The sequence below is a fragment of the Bos indicus x Bos taurus genome, chromosome 14, assembly GCF_003369695.1.
Source record: "Bos indicus x Bos taurus breed Angus x Brahman F1 hybrid chromosome 14, Bos_hybrid_MaternalHap_v2.0, whole genome shotgun sequence".
NCBI lineage: Eukaryota > Metazoa > Chordata > Mammalia > Artiodactyla > Bovidae > Bos > Bos indicus x Bos taurus.
In genome coordinates, this window is record NC_040089.1 from 57834283 (window position 1) to 57847849 (window position 13567).

A 13567-nucleotide genomic window follows, 5' to 3' on the forward strand; every position below is an offset into this window, starting at 1 on the left:
ACTGATGGCTATTAATCTAGGCTTTGAAATAGAAGTTCTCACAATCTGCTATGAGAGACCTTTGAAAACCTAATTACAGTATAGTATAAAATGTGCCTGAGAGTAGATGGTCAGTTAATTCTTAGTGAATAAATGAACAAATGGTTAAGTGAAAAGCTTAACCTACAGTGTGTATCTCTTTCTAGAGACTTCAACTTCAAGTTACCAGTTATATCAGCAAAGACTAAAAATTCCAGTTCATGTATATATTCACACAACATGCCTCATGCCTGTCTGTGGCTAGAATAGAGAGGAAGATCTGGGAGACAGAAAGTGGAGCATGTAGACTCTTGAAGAGTAGAATGACATCATGGCTTGTGTGCCTCAAAAAAGAAAGTGTTTCAATGTAGAGAAATCTTCAGCGATTTGTTTTTATAAACATCCGGTTCTGCGCTGGCAGTATATTCGAACAGTTCCATGAGAAAGCAGCATCAGCACAAAATAAAATATCTCCTAAGACTTCTGAATATCCTTTGACTGTTTCCTTTTCCGAGTTTCCAAGAAGAACTTAATTGTGAGATAAGGCAAAAGCAGAAAATTTTTCCAATTACAGAAAAATAAGTAGACCTCATTAAAGTTAAACCTAAAAATATATTCACCTATCATCATTCATCTTTACTTAGAAAACAATAGTTGCCTATCCAAACAGAGAATTTGATTGATCCTGGGTTCTCAAAACACACATGAATGATTTTGGACAGATGTTTCATCAGTGACAAATTGGCCTTGAGGGAAATGCGACCACCTTGGAAAAAAGCCATATATCCAGATTCTTTTAGTTTCAGCAGCACTCGTTTGAAACTATTCTCTAATCTTAAATTTCTAAGTAAACTTCTGTAAAAATAAATATTAAAGGACTCCTTTTAAATTAGATTTAAATAAATCCTCTAAAGGCTAAGATTACGGTTTTAAGTGACCCACTAATCAACTCTCCAAATTTATGGCAATAATATTATTGGCAAGAGTTTGCAAAGTGGTTGATGGCATCAACCACAAAGCCCTGTTTATAAATACATATTATCACATTAGGGGCACACTGTTTCAATTTTTAGAGCATTCCATTTAAGTTCCAACTTTGAACTGATCTGATTAATACTTTTTCTTCTAGTGGTTGTATTTCATTTATGACAACACTCAGTGGGAACAGAGAAAGTGTTCCATTTAAAATTAAAGAGTTTTGACGGTAACATCAAAAGCTGTGGAATTGTCTCTCAGATATTCTCCAGAAAGTAGGGTGGAGGAAAGGTCTGTAGTAGTGGTAATTTAGTGTTTTCAAGAGGAAGCAAGATGAATCTAAGAATTTAAGAGCTTGGTAAATTGCTGAGCTGTTTCTCCTGAATTAATGTTAAAGGTTCTCTTATCATAGAATTAGACACTCACAAATACATTCACACGTACACAAAAACACCACCACCACCACATATAATGTAGGCTCCTTATGCTATGAACTTGTTTTCAATCTACCCACTCCAGCTTTATTGTGTTGCTTAATTTTATATTTCAAGGCTCCATTATTATTGAGATCTGTTTTAATGGCATGTTCAAGAAATCACTTGACCAAACTTTGAGTGCAAAGGGCAAACGCAGAAACAATGAAGCATGTCTCAGATTCTCTTGATCTCATAAAAGTGGATCTATAGATATTTTTCATACAGAAATAAATGGATCTATGCACATATATGCACATACACATGTTTTCTTGGGTCAAACAGTTCATAATTCAAACAGGAAGATCTAGCAATTCCTAGAGACTTCACATTGGTATATTTGAATTTGTTTGACTTTAAAATTTGTAAATATTTATAATATTTAATACTTCTTACAGAATATTCTCATGGGAAGAGAGGATGAATTGTGATAACCTAACCAGGTTCCAGCCTCCCTACTTATCACTGTTTCAGAAATCGCACAGCATTGCAAAAATAACTCCCCTTACTAAACTCTGGCCCAGGCCACCTAAGTTTCTCTCTCTACCTGCTAAAGGAGATCAAAATGCCTAAGACCTTATATTCAAGAACACGAAAAGAGGCAAAGCTAGCAAGATCCGTAGACAAGATCAAGTTCAACACTTCTCACTACTGTCTAGAATAGTGACCTGAGCTTCCCCTCTTCAGCAGGCCAACCCCTGTCCATCCTTCATATCTCTCTCTGGCTTCTGCTCTAATTGGCAAGTGCTCTTCCTATGAATTCATTTGGAATTCTTTCTCAGGAAAATAATATTGAGTAGTCCAGATGTCAACTGCCCCCTCATTCCCATAGTTGTACAACACTTCACCAAAAAAAATTCACTGTGTAAATTGGTTTACACACACTCTACCATTAACAGCTTTGAAATTCAGTTTGGGCATCTATCTTCTTCAGAGTTACCTTTGTTATCACTCTATCCTGATGGCACCCTGGCCTCCAGGATTCTCTAGTCTCTCTTAGGCAGAACAATTCTACTGTCAAGCATTCCAGAAGCATTTCAGTGTTTAAGAAAACACAGTCATGCAAATAACAGTATCTGCTTTCTCCAGAGGAAATGTATCCAGTCTGATGTTTACTGATCTTGCTCTTTGAAATCTTTCCCTGCATACTTGCCAAGTCTGACTCTTTGTAACACTATGGACTGTAGCCCTCCAGGCTCTTTGGTCCATGGGATTCTCCAGGCAAGAACACTGGAGTGGGTGGGGATCTTCCTGACCCAGGGATTGAACCCACATCCTATCTGATGAAATAAAAGTAACATTGGGATTTTATGGTTCTTTTCTCTGGAGCTCTACCAGTGTGATTCAGCGACCCTTTATGTTTCTACTTTGTCTTCCATCCTACATTTATCCAGCAAACAGGTTCCTCACTTACACAGTCTATATGCCTTTACTCTTCCTCACATATACCTGTTTGCTTACTCATAGTTTCTGCTTCCCTCATAACTTCAGCCTATACATTAGATTATCAAGACCTCCCTGACTTTTCAGTTTATGCTCCCAGTACTGCCTACTTCAAATATTTAAACTAAAAACAGTTGATGTCCCCAGGTCACCTTTTAAATCTGGTCCTATCATGCTGCTAAGTCACTTCAGTCATGTCCGACTCTGTGTGACCCCAGAGACGGCAGCCCACCAGGCTCCCCCGTCCCTCAGATTCTCCAGGCAAGAACACTGGAGTGGGTTGCCATTTTCTTCTCCAATGCAGGAAAGTGAAAATGAAAGTGAAGTCGCTCAGTCGTGCCCGACTCCTCATGACCCCATGGACTGCAGCCTTCCAGGCTCCTCCATCCATGGGATTTTCCAGGCAAGAGTACTGGAGTTGTGTGCCATTGCCTTCTCCGGTCCTATCATAGCTCATTGGAAAGCAATGGATTGACTGCCCTTAGTCTGAGGCCTTGCCTGGTTGTCCAGTTGTGTATGGACATGGTACAAAAATGATCATCCAGACTCACTCCTTCTGCAGCCACTGTAGTAGCTTAGCTCTCCTTAAATTGACCCAGAGGGAAACAACTATTATGACTGTGGTAAGTTATATCAACTGTAGTTCCATCTTTCCTATTGCAATAGATAGGTGGTCCCCAAGCCATATCCCCTTTTATAAGGCAGTACACCTACCTCCCTGGTTTCCTGAGCATGGCTGTTAAAGGCTTATAGAAGCCTTCCTTCTACAGGAAACTGTCCTCAGCTGACAGGAGCTGCTTCACCCCACAGGTTACTGCCTTTTCTCCTCTTGTTCACCTTTCTTATCCTGCTTTACTTCCTCTCCTACAGATTTCTTCCCCGCTCCTGAGGAGTACTCCCTCAAAAAAATCTGAATTCTTGTCTCAGGCTGTCCATCTAAGGAACATAACTTCAAACCTGTTAAATAAAAGGTCCCTTTTCATTGGAAATAAGTAATTCTGCCCACAACTTATGATAGTAATAACTTTGCATTTATGTTTTAAGATCCAGGATTCAGATTCTATTTTTATTTCAGACATGCTGTCATTTAAATGGAGATATAAAACTGCATAATAAATCTGCTAAAATGATGTGTGTGAGATTGAGGTGAAATTAAATGAAATGACCTATGACAGGCTTCAATCATATTTGTATGGATAATACTTTTTTCAAGAATCATATTTCAAGTATTCAAATTCTTCTTTATTATTCAGATATAAGTGACATATAACATTATATTAGTTTCAGGTATACAACATAATGATTCCAAATTTGTATATATTGTGATACAATCACCACAATAAGTCTGGTTAACATACATCAAATTAAAATTTTTTTTCTTGTGATGATAACTAAAGATTTAGTTTTTTATCAACTTTCAAACATACAATACTGTATTATTAACTATAGTCACCATGATATACAGTACATACATGAATTAATTTTTATTATGAATGGAAACTTTTACCTCCTGACTACCTTCATCCATTTTACCCACCACCCAAACCCCACCTCTGGCAGCCAGTAATCTGTTTTCTGTATCTGTGGGGTTTTTTTTTTGACTCCACAAATAAATAAGAACATACAATATTTGTCTTTCTCTGTCTGACTTATTTCATTAAGAAGAATGTATGGTCCATCCACGATACATCCACTATACACTGGTCTATCCATGACAGAGTAAATGGCAAGATTTTCTCGTTTTAATGGGTGAATAATATTCCACTCAGTTCATATTCCACATTTTCTTTATTCATTATCCATTGATGGACACTTAGACTGTTTGCATATCTTGGTTATTATAAATAATGTTGCAATGAATATGAGCATGCACATCTTTTTTTAGTTAGCATTTTTTATTCCTTTAGATAAATACCCAGAAGTTAATTGTTGGATGATATGGTAGTTTTGTTTTTTGTCTCTTTTTTTAAACATAAACGTGCATTTATTCGAGTCCATGCCATCTAATCTACTGACTAATCAGGACTAGAAAAGGGGAGAATTAAACCTAAACAACAACAACAACACTGAGACATTCACTGCCTGCATTGTGAGTCAGTTCAGAAGAATCTGTGTGCTGGCAAGCCAGTCTCCTCCCTGAGAAGCATGCTTCATTCTCTGTTCTCCTCCAGCATCTTCATCTCTCTCAGTTAAGGCCTGGACAGTGTCAGGGCGGTGGCCACACCTATTCTGGAGCTGTGGGCTGGTGGGAGTTGGGCCCCAGGCCGTCAGTCACCCGAGGGGTCAGGCTCCCCGCCGCCCAGCTCTGCCATCTGCCTCCAGAGCTGCTCTACTGTTTGCAGCAGGGCTGACCACTCCAGCTCCAAGGCCAGGGTCGCCTGTTTTAGCTTGCTTTCGCTACTTAGGAGCTTCTCAGGGGTAGCTCCCAGGCTCTGGATTGTCCCATTGGCCACCTGCAGTTGTTCAGGGAGGTCAAGATTCTGTTTGCATAAGCTGCTGTTGGGCTGCTCTAATTTGTCCGTTCTTTGGTTGTCACTGAGAGAAGAACTGATAAGCTCTTCCTGAAGCATGTGATACTCAACTTCATAAGCCTGTAACTTTACAGGAGTTCATCTCAAACACCTAACTGATGGTCTTCAACATCTGCACCAAGCCCAGGTTGGGTAGTATGCTTTTTATAAAGTCAACTATGGTTTCACTGACCTAGAGCCAGACATCCTGGAATGTGAAGTCAAGTGGGCCTAAGAAAGCATCACTACGAACAAAGCTAGTGGAGGTGATGGAATTCCAGTTGAACTATTCCAAATCCTGAAAGATTATGCTGTGAAAGTGCTGCACTCAATATGCCAGCAAATTTGGAAAACTCAGCAGTGGCCACAAGACTGGAAAAGGTCAGTTTTCATTCCAATCCCAAAGAAAGGCAATGCCAAAGAATGCTCAAACTACGGCACAATTGCATTCATCTCACACGCTAGTAAAGTAATGCTCAAAATTCTCCAAGCCAGGCTTCAGCAATATGTGAACCGTGAACTTCCTGATGTTCAAGCTGGTTTTAGAAAAGGCAGAGGAACCAGAGATCAAATTGCCAACATCTGCTGGATCATAGAAAAAGCAAGAGAGTTCCAGAAAAACATCTATTTCTGCTTTATTGACTATGCCAAAGCCTTTGACTGTGTGGATCACAATAAACTGTGGAAAATTCTGAAAGAGATGGGAATACCAGACCACCTGATCTGCCTCTTGAGAAATTTGTATGCAGGTCAGGAAGCAACAGTTAGAACTGGACATGGAACAGACTGGTTCCAAATAGGAAAAAAGGGTTCGTCAAGGCTGTATATTGTCACCTTGCTTATTTAACTTCTATGCAGAGTACATCATGAGAAACGCTGGACTGGAAGAAACACAAGCTGGAATCAAGATTGCCGGGAGAAATATCAATCACCTCAGATATGCAGATGACACCACCCTTATGGCAGAAAGTGAAGAACTCAAAAGCCTCTTGATGAAAGTGAAAGTGGAGAGTGGTAAAGTTGGCTTAAAGCTCAACATTCAGAAAACAAAGATCATGGCATCCTGTCCCACCACTTCATGGGAAATAGATGGGGAAACAGTGGAAACAGTGTCAGACTTTATTTTTCTGGGCTCCAAAATGGTGACTGCAGCCATGAAATTAAAAGATGCTTACTCCTTGGAAGGAAGGTTATGACCAACCTAGATAGCATATTAAAAAGCAGAGACATTACTTTGCCAACAAAGGTCCATCTAGTCAAGGCTATGGTTTTTCCTGTGGTCATGTATGGATGTGAGAGTTGGACTGTGAAGAAGGCTGAGTGCCGAAGAATTGATGCTTTTGAACTGTGGTGTTGGAGAAGACTCTTGAGAGTCTCTTGGACTACAAGGAGATCCAACCAGTCCATTCTGAAGGAGATCAGCCCTGGGATTTCTTTGGAAGGAATGATGCTAAAGCTGAAACTCCAGTACTTTGGCCACCTCATGCGAAGAGTTGACTCATTGGAAAAGACTCTGATGCTGGGAGGGATTGGGGGCAGGAGGAGAAGGGGACGACAGAGGATGAGATGGCTGGATGGCATCACTGACTTGGTGGACGTGAGTCTGAGTGAACTCCAGGAGTTGGTGATGGACAGGGAGGCCTGGCCTGCTGCGATTCATGGGGTCTCAAAGAGTCGGACACGACAGCAACTAATCTGATCTGATCTGATGGTTTCTGGGTTTTCATGCTGCAGAATCAAGGGCTTATGGTATCCCAGCAGACTTAAAGCCACTTTAAATATGACCTCTGATCCCTGAAGAAAGATCATATCAAAGACTCCGGTGACAAAGCCCAGGGGGAACTGCAAGGCAAACACAGTGAGGAACCAGGACACGGCATAGAGGCTGGGGCTGATCTCATGTCCCTCCAGGTGGTTGGATAGGTCCCTGTGGTAATCATGGAACAGCCTTGAGATTTGGTACATCTGGATCTGTAAAATAATCATGTCCATTCAATACTGTTTCCACAGTCCCATGTCAAACATCAGAACCTTAAGCATGTTAAACGCCTCTTATTCACCCATGTGAAGCAGGAGGATGCCTGCTACAAAGCTGAGGCCTTGGCAATAGCCCACTTCTTCGTCTGGAAGCGAGCAGGCCTTCAGGATGTTGTAAAGTGACAGCTGCCCTGCTCCTAGCTGAGCAGAGTAGTACCGATGTGTTGGAAAGGTTCTCCCGAGGTAGATGAGAATGGTGTGCTGCTGGGAGATGAGCTGCTTTAAGTGCTCTTTGTAGGGAATCTCCTTGGGCTGCTGTTTGATGAGGAACAGGTGCTTCATGGCACTGCTCCACCAAGAATTTCCAGATTTTGCCCTGGTGATGTCATGGCACACCTTGGCCAACAGCCAAGTGCATTTTTTCCATGTCAAACTTAGTTTTTGATCTTCCTGGAGTGCTTAGCATCTTTTCCCACACTGTAGTCACTTCTTTAAGACAAGGAGTGATTTCTTCATAATCAAGGTTTAGGCACTTGTTCAGCAAATCATTCTCAGAGGCTTGCAGCTTTTGTTTTTCCTTCTCCATCCTGAACAGCAGTATCTGTTGTAGAATGGCTTTTTGCCATAGCTCTCGGAGTTCACAAGATGTCCTTTTTTTTCCCTCTGGGATAGGGCCGAAGGGTCCATCTTCATAAACTGGTTCTAGAGGAGATCGTGGGGAAAGCTCTCCCAGCTCTGAATAATCTTCGTATCTGCTGAGAGAATCGCAGGCTTTCGGTGGGGTGGCCACTCGAAGGAAGATCTGCTGCCTCCACGGTCTCTGTGTCTTTATGGAGGTCCTGCTGGGGTCACCCATGTGGTCAGCTTTGGACTCAAAGTTCTTTGATTCATGAGGTGGGCTCTGTGCTCACTGAGTGATACCTCACAAGCTTCCTTTGTGAGACCCCTGGGGACCCCCATGCCAGCTGCGGAGGATTTCTGGCATTCCATGAGGACATGACTCAGGTGTTGGCGTGCCTTTGGAAGCCCTGCTTGGGTGAGGGCAGGGCTGGCTCTTCCGTGGGTTGGCTCTCCAAGTCACTGGACAGGTCCTCCAAGGAGCTGAGGAGCCTGAAGCAGCTCTTGGAGATGGGAAAAGCCTCCTTTTCACAGCCAGACAGCTCTTTGCTGGTGTTACTGAATGTTCCAGACACAGAGCTGTCCAGACCCAGACTGGCCGAGTGCTCCTGGAGGCCTCTGGCTTTATTATCCCAGGGCAAAATACTTTCTAAAGATTCTGTTAAAGACCTCTTCGCTTTATTTTTCAGCATATCCAGCCTAAATCAAGTGGTACTTGATGGTAACTCATTTCCAATATTCTCCACTGCAATCTGTGACATCTTTTTTTATCTCCCCAATATGGACGTGAACTTTTAGCTTCTCTTCATGTAAACATCTCAGGAAAGAAATAACCAATTCATTCTCTCACTGCTCATTCCTTGATCTCAGTTTCTGAACCTCCTCAAAAATAGTTGCTTGCTCCTGATTAGTTAATGTTGTCAGGTGCTTCTGGAGCTCTAGTTTGGTTTTGGAAGAATTCCTTCCCTCTATCTGCTCACAGAGCTTGTGCAGGCCCTGCAGGGGCAGCCCTCACATAGCTGGACCAGCGCCTTCTCTGTCTGCTGCACTGAGACCACCATGAAGGCCTGCTTCAGGGTCATCATGGTCTTGATAGGTAGGTAGAATAGGAAAAAGGAGTCCAAAATGGCAGTGGCTAAAAGACAAAGAAAAGCAAAGCCCATGAAAATGGAACAAAAGAAAATCTGAGGACCAGAGTGAGAACCTCAGGTGAAACAAACAGCCCTCCTGGCTAGCCCAATTTACATAGGGCAGGCTCGGGGGGAAGAGAAAAAACATATAAAAAGAGGAGTCATAATCGAGCCCTGGCTCTTCTTGTGGGTCAGACCGCCCTCACACGTCAAGGATGTATTTTCCTTTGCTTGCCAAATAAAACTGAGCTGTAACCAAGCTGTAACCCGGGTCTGCCATTTCAAATTTTTGCTGCAGTGAGACAGAACCGAGGAAATTACACACTCCCTTGACAATCTCATCCACCAGAGCTTCATTTGTGCGCTGAAACACATAACAGAGGAAATGAAAGCCTCTACCTCCCTAAGACTCCCGGCAGATAAAACCGAAGTGGGCCACTTATCTAATAACCTGAGAGCAAAAGGATATCTCCTGAAAATTTTTCTCCAATGCTATTTTTTTGGTGTCAGGACTGATGAGGTAAACCTTCTGATTGACCAATTGTGAAGAGCATAGTTCAAGCTTCCTCAATATCTGTCCGCTGCACAATATTGAGTCCACTAATCAGGTGGTTCTGGATGTCACTTTCCTCAAAAGAGTTGAAGAAACTACTACTCTGCAAGCCTGCATCCTGAAACTCTTTTCCGAAGGCCAAGGAGTGGCAGCCAAGGCTTTGAGAAGGACTTGCGCACCGGCTGAGGACCGTCTCAGCATCCCCCAGTGGCTGCAGTGCAGACTGGAACTGATCCGAGAGGAGAAGCCACCACTCACGTGACTGAAGCCCTCCAAGCACTAGTTGATCAGGGCTGGCGGAGACTTCCTGAGCGCCATCACCACGTGGCTGCAAAACAGCACCTCGAACTTCTCATGAAGGTGTCATCGAACTCCGTCTGGCAGTGCAGCTCCTCCTGGCAGGCCTGCTGGATGGAATTGATGATCTCAGGCACCTTGGCCACCCAGCTGAACAATGGTGAGATCAAGGGCCAGGTGGTGGCTCATTGTCCCGGGCTCCCGCTTACTCCCACTGCCTGCCCTAGGGGTGGCGGGGAGTCAGGGGCCAGCTTGGGGTGCAGCAGGGCGGGGCATGGCTCCCCTGGCTGCAGCAGCAGACTCCTCCCCACCTGTCACATGGTAAAAGTGAAAGTGAAGTCGCTCAGTCATGTCCAACTCTTTGCAACCCCATGGACTGTAGCCCACCATGCTCCTCCATCCATGGGATTTTCCAGGCAAGAGTGCTAGAGTGGGTTGCTATTTCCTTCTCCAGAGGATCAAACCCATGTCTCCCACATTGTAGGAAGACGCTTTACCATCTGAGCCACCAGGGAAGACCCACCTCACTTGGTAGTTCTGTTTTTGAGGAAACACTATATAGTTTTTACATAGTGGCTATACCAAATTAATATTTCAACCAACATTACACATCCATCTTCTCATGCTATTTCTTGTCTTTTTTGTAATAATCTTCAGACATGCATAAAGTGATAATCATTGGAGTTTTGATTTGCATTTCCCTATTTATAAGTAATGTTGAGCACCATTTCATGTACCTGTTGGCCATCTGTGTGTCTTCTTTGGGAAAAAAAATCTAGTCAAATTCTCTGCCTGTTTTTTAACTAGATTGTTATTTCTCTATTGAATTCTATATATTTTGAATATTATTCCAGTATCAAATTCTTGGTTTGCAAATATTTTCTCCCATTCAGTTGGTTGCCTTCTCATATCATTGCTGTGGAAAGACTTTTAGTTGATGTAGTCTCACTTGTTTTTGTTTTTATTGCTTTACATTTGGCATCAAATCCACGAATCATTGTTAAGACTTACGTCAAGGAGCTTACCACTCTGCTTTCTTCTAGAAGTTTTATGGTTTCAGGTATTATGTTCAAATCTTTAACCCATTTTGAGTTAAATTTTGGGTATGGTATCAGATAGCAGACCGCTGTCATTCTTTTGCATATGTTCCAGATTTCCCAACACCGCTGACTGAAAACTGTCCTTTGTCCCTTATATAGTCTTAGCTCATTTAAGCAAATTAATTGACCATATGCAAATGGGTTTATTTCTGGGCTCTCTTCTATTCCATTAATCTATGTCTCTGCTTTTATGCTAATACCATACTGTTTTCATGATTATGGCTTTTGTGATATAGTTTGAAACTAGGTACTGTGTTGTCTCCAGCTTTCTCTTCTTTCTTAAGATCACTATGGCTTTCAGAGTCTTTTGTGGTTCCATATACATTTTAGGATTGTTTGCTCTATTTCTGTGAAAAATTCTACTGGAATTTTGATAGAGATTGCATTGAATCTATAGACTATTTTCAGTAGTATGAACATTTAATAGTATTAATTTTTCCAATCTATGAACAAGTAATATATATCCATTTTATTTGTATCTTCTTTGATACCTTTCAGTAACATCATATAATTTCCAGTATATAGGTCTTTTACTTCTTTAGTTAAATTTATTTTTGATGCAATTGTAAATGAGATTATTTTCTTAATTCTTTTCTGATAATGTATTATTGGTATAAAAACACAACAGTTTTTTTTTTATTTTGTATCTTGCAACTTTCCTAACTGTATTGCAACTTTTGCATTTATAATGTATATAAACTGTCATGTTTTCTGCAACTAGTGACAGTTTTATTTCTTCCTTTCAAACTTGGATTTCTTTTATTCTTTTTCTCACCTAAACGCTCTGGCTGAGACTTCCAATACTATGTTGAATAAAAGTGGTGAGAGGGGGCATTCTTGTCTTGTTGTTGTTCAATCACTTAGTCATGTCCAACTCTTTGCGACCTGATGGACTGCAGCACACCAGGCTTCCCTGTGCTTCACCATCTCCTAGAGTTTGCCCAAACTTATGTCTTTTGACATGAGTTGGGAGTCTGAGTGTCTCTGTCACCCCCTTCTTATCCTGCCCTCAAACTTTCCCAGCATCAGGGTCTTTTCCAATGAGTCGGCTCGTTGAATTACGTTGTGAAACTATTGGTACTTCAACTTCAGAAACAGTCCTTCCAATGAATATTCAGGACTGATTTCCTTTAGGATTGATGGGTTTGATCTCCTTGCTGTCCAAAGGACTCTCAAGAGTCTCCTCCAGCACCACAGTTTGAAAGCATCAGTTCTTCGGTGCTCAGCCTTCTTTATGGTTCAACTCTCACATCCATACATGACTACTGGAAAAACCACAGTTTTGACTACACAGATCTTTGTTGGCAAAGTGATGTCTCTGCTTTTTAATGTGCTGTCTAGGTTTGTCATAGCTTTTCTTTCAAAGAGCAAGCGTCTTTTAATTTCATGGCTGCAGTCACCATCGGCAGTGATTTGGAAGCCCAAGAAAATAAAGTCTGTCACTATTTACATTTTCCCCCCATCTATTTGCCATTAAGTGATGGAACTGGATGCCTTGATCTTAGTTTTGTGAATGTTGAGTTTTAAGCCAGGTTTTCACTCTCCTCTTTCACCTTCATCAAGAGGCTCTTTAATTCCTCTTCACTTTCTGCCATTAAGTTGGTGTCGTCTGCATATCTGAGGTTACTGATACTTCTCCTGGCAATCTTGATTCCAACTTGTGAGTCATCCAGCCCATCCTTCTGCATGATGTACTCTGCATATAACTTAAATAAGTAGGGTGACAATTGTTCAGCCTTGTCATACTCCTTTCCCAAATTTGAACCAGTCTGTTGTTTCACATCTGGTTTTAACTGTTGCTTCTTGACCTGAGTACAGATTTCCCTGGAGGCAGGTAAGGTGGTCTAGTAGTCCCATCTCTTTAAGAATTTTCCACAGTTTGTTGTTATCCACACAGTCAAAGGCTTTAGCATAGTCAGTGAAGCAGAAGCAGTGTTTTTCTGAAATTCCCTTGCATTTTCTATGATCCAGGGGATGTTGGCAATTTGATCTCTGGTTTCTCTGCCTTTTCTAAATCCAGTTTGTACTTCTGGAAGTTCTTAGTTCACATACTATTGAAGCCTAGCTTGAAGCATTTTGAGCATTACCTCACTAGCAGATGAAATCAGTGCAATTGTTACCTAAGTGATTTCTTTGAAAGTTTGAACATTCTTTGGCATTGCCCTTTTTTGTGATTGGAATGAAAATTGACCTTTTCTAGTCCTGTGGCCACTACTGAATTTTCCAAATTCTGACCCTAAAGTTTTTAGCTTTACACAATTGAGTATGGTATTAGATGTGGGCATGTCCTGTATGACTTTTTATTATGTTGAGGTATGTTCCCTCTATATTCACTTTGTTAAGAGTCATTATTATAAAAAGATGTTCAATTTTGTCAGATGTTTTTTCTGTATCTATGGAGATCGTATGATTTTAATCCTTCTTTTTTTGTTAATGTGGTGCATCATGTTGATTGATTTGCAGATGTTGAATC

General features: G+C 41.4%; 1 pseudogene; it reads right to left on the reverse strand.

Annotated features, from left to right (window-relative positions):
- Nucleotides 1-4829: 4829 nt before the first annotated feature.
- LOC113904012 lies at nucleotides 4830-10992 on the reverse strand (annotated as a pseudogene).
- Between the last annotated feature and the right edge of the window lie 2575 nt (nucleotides 10993-13567).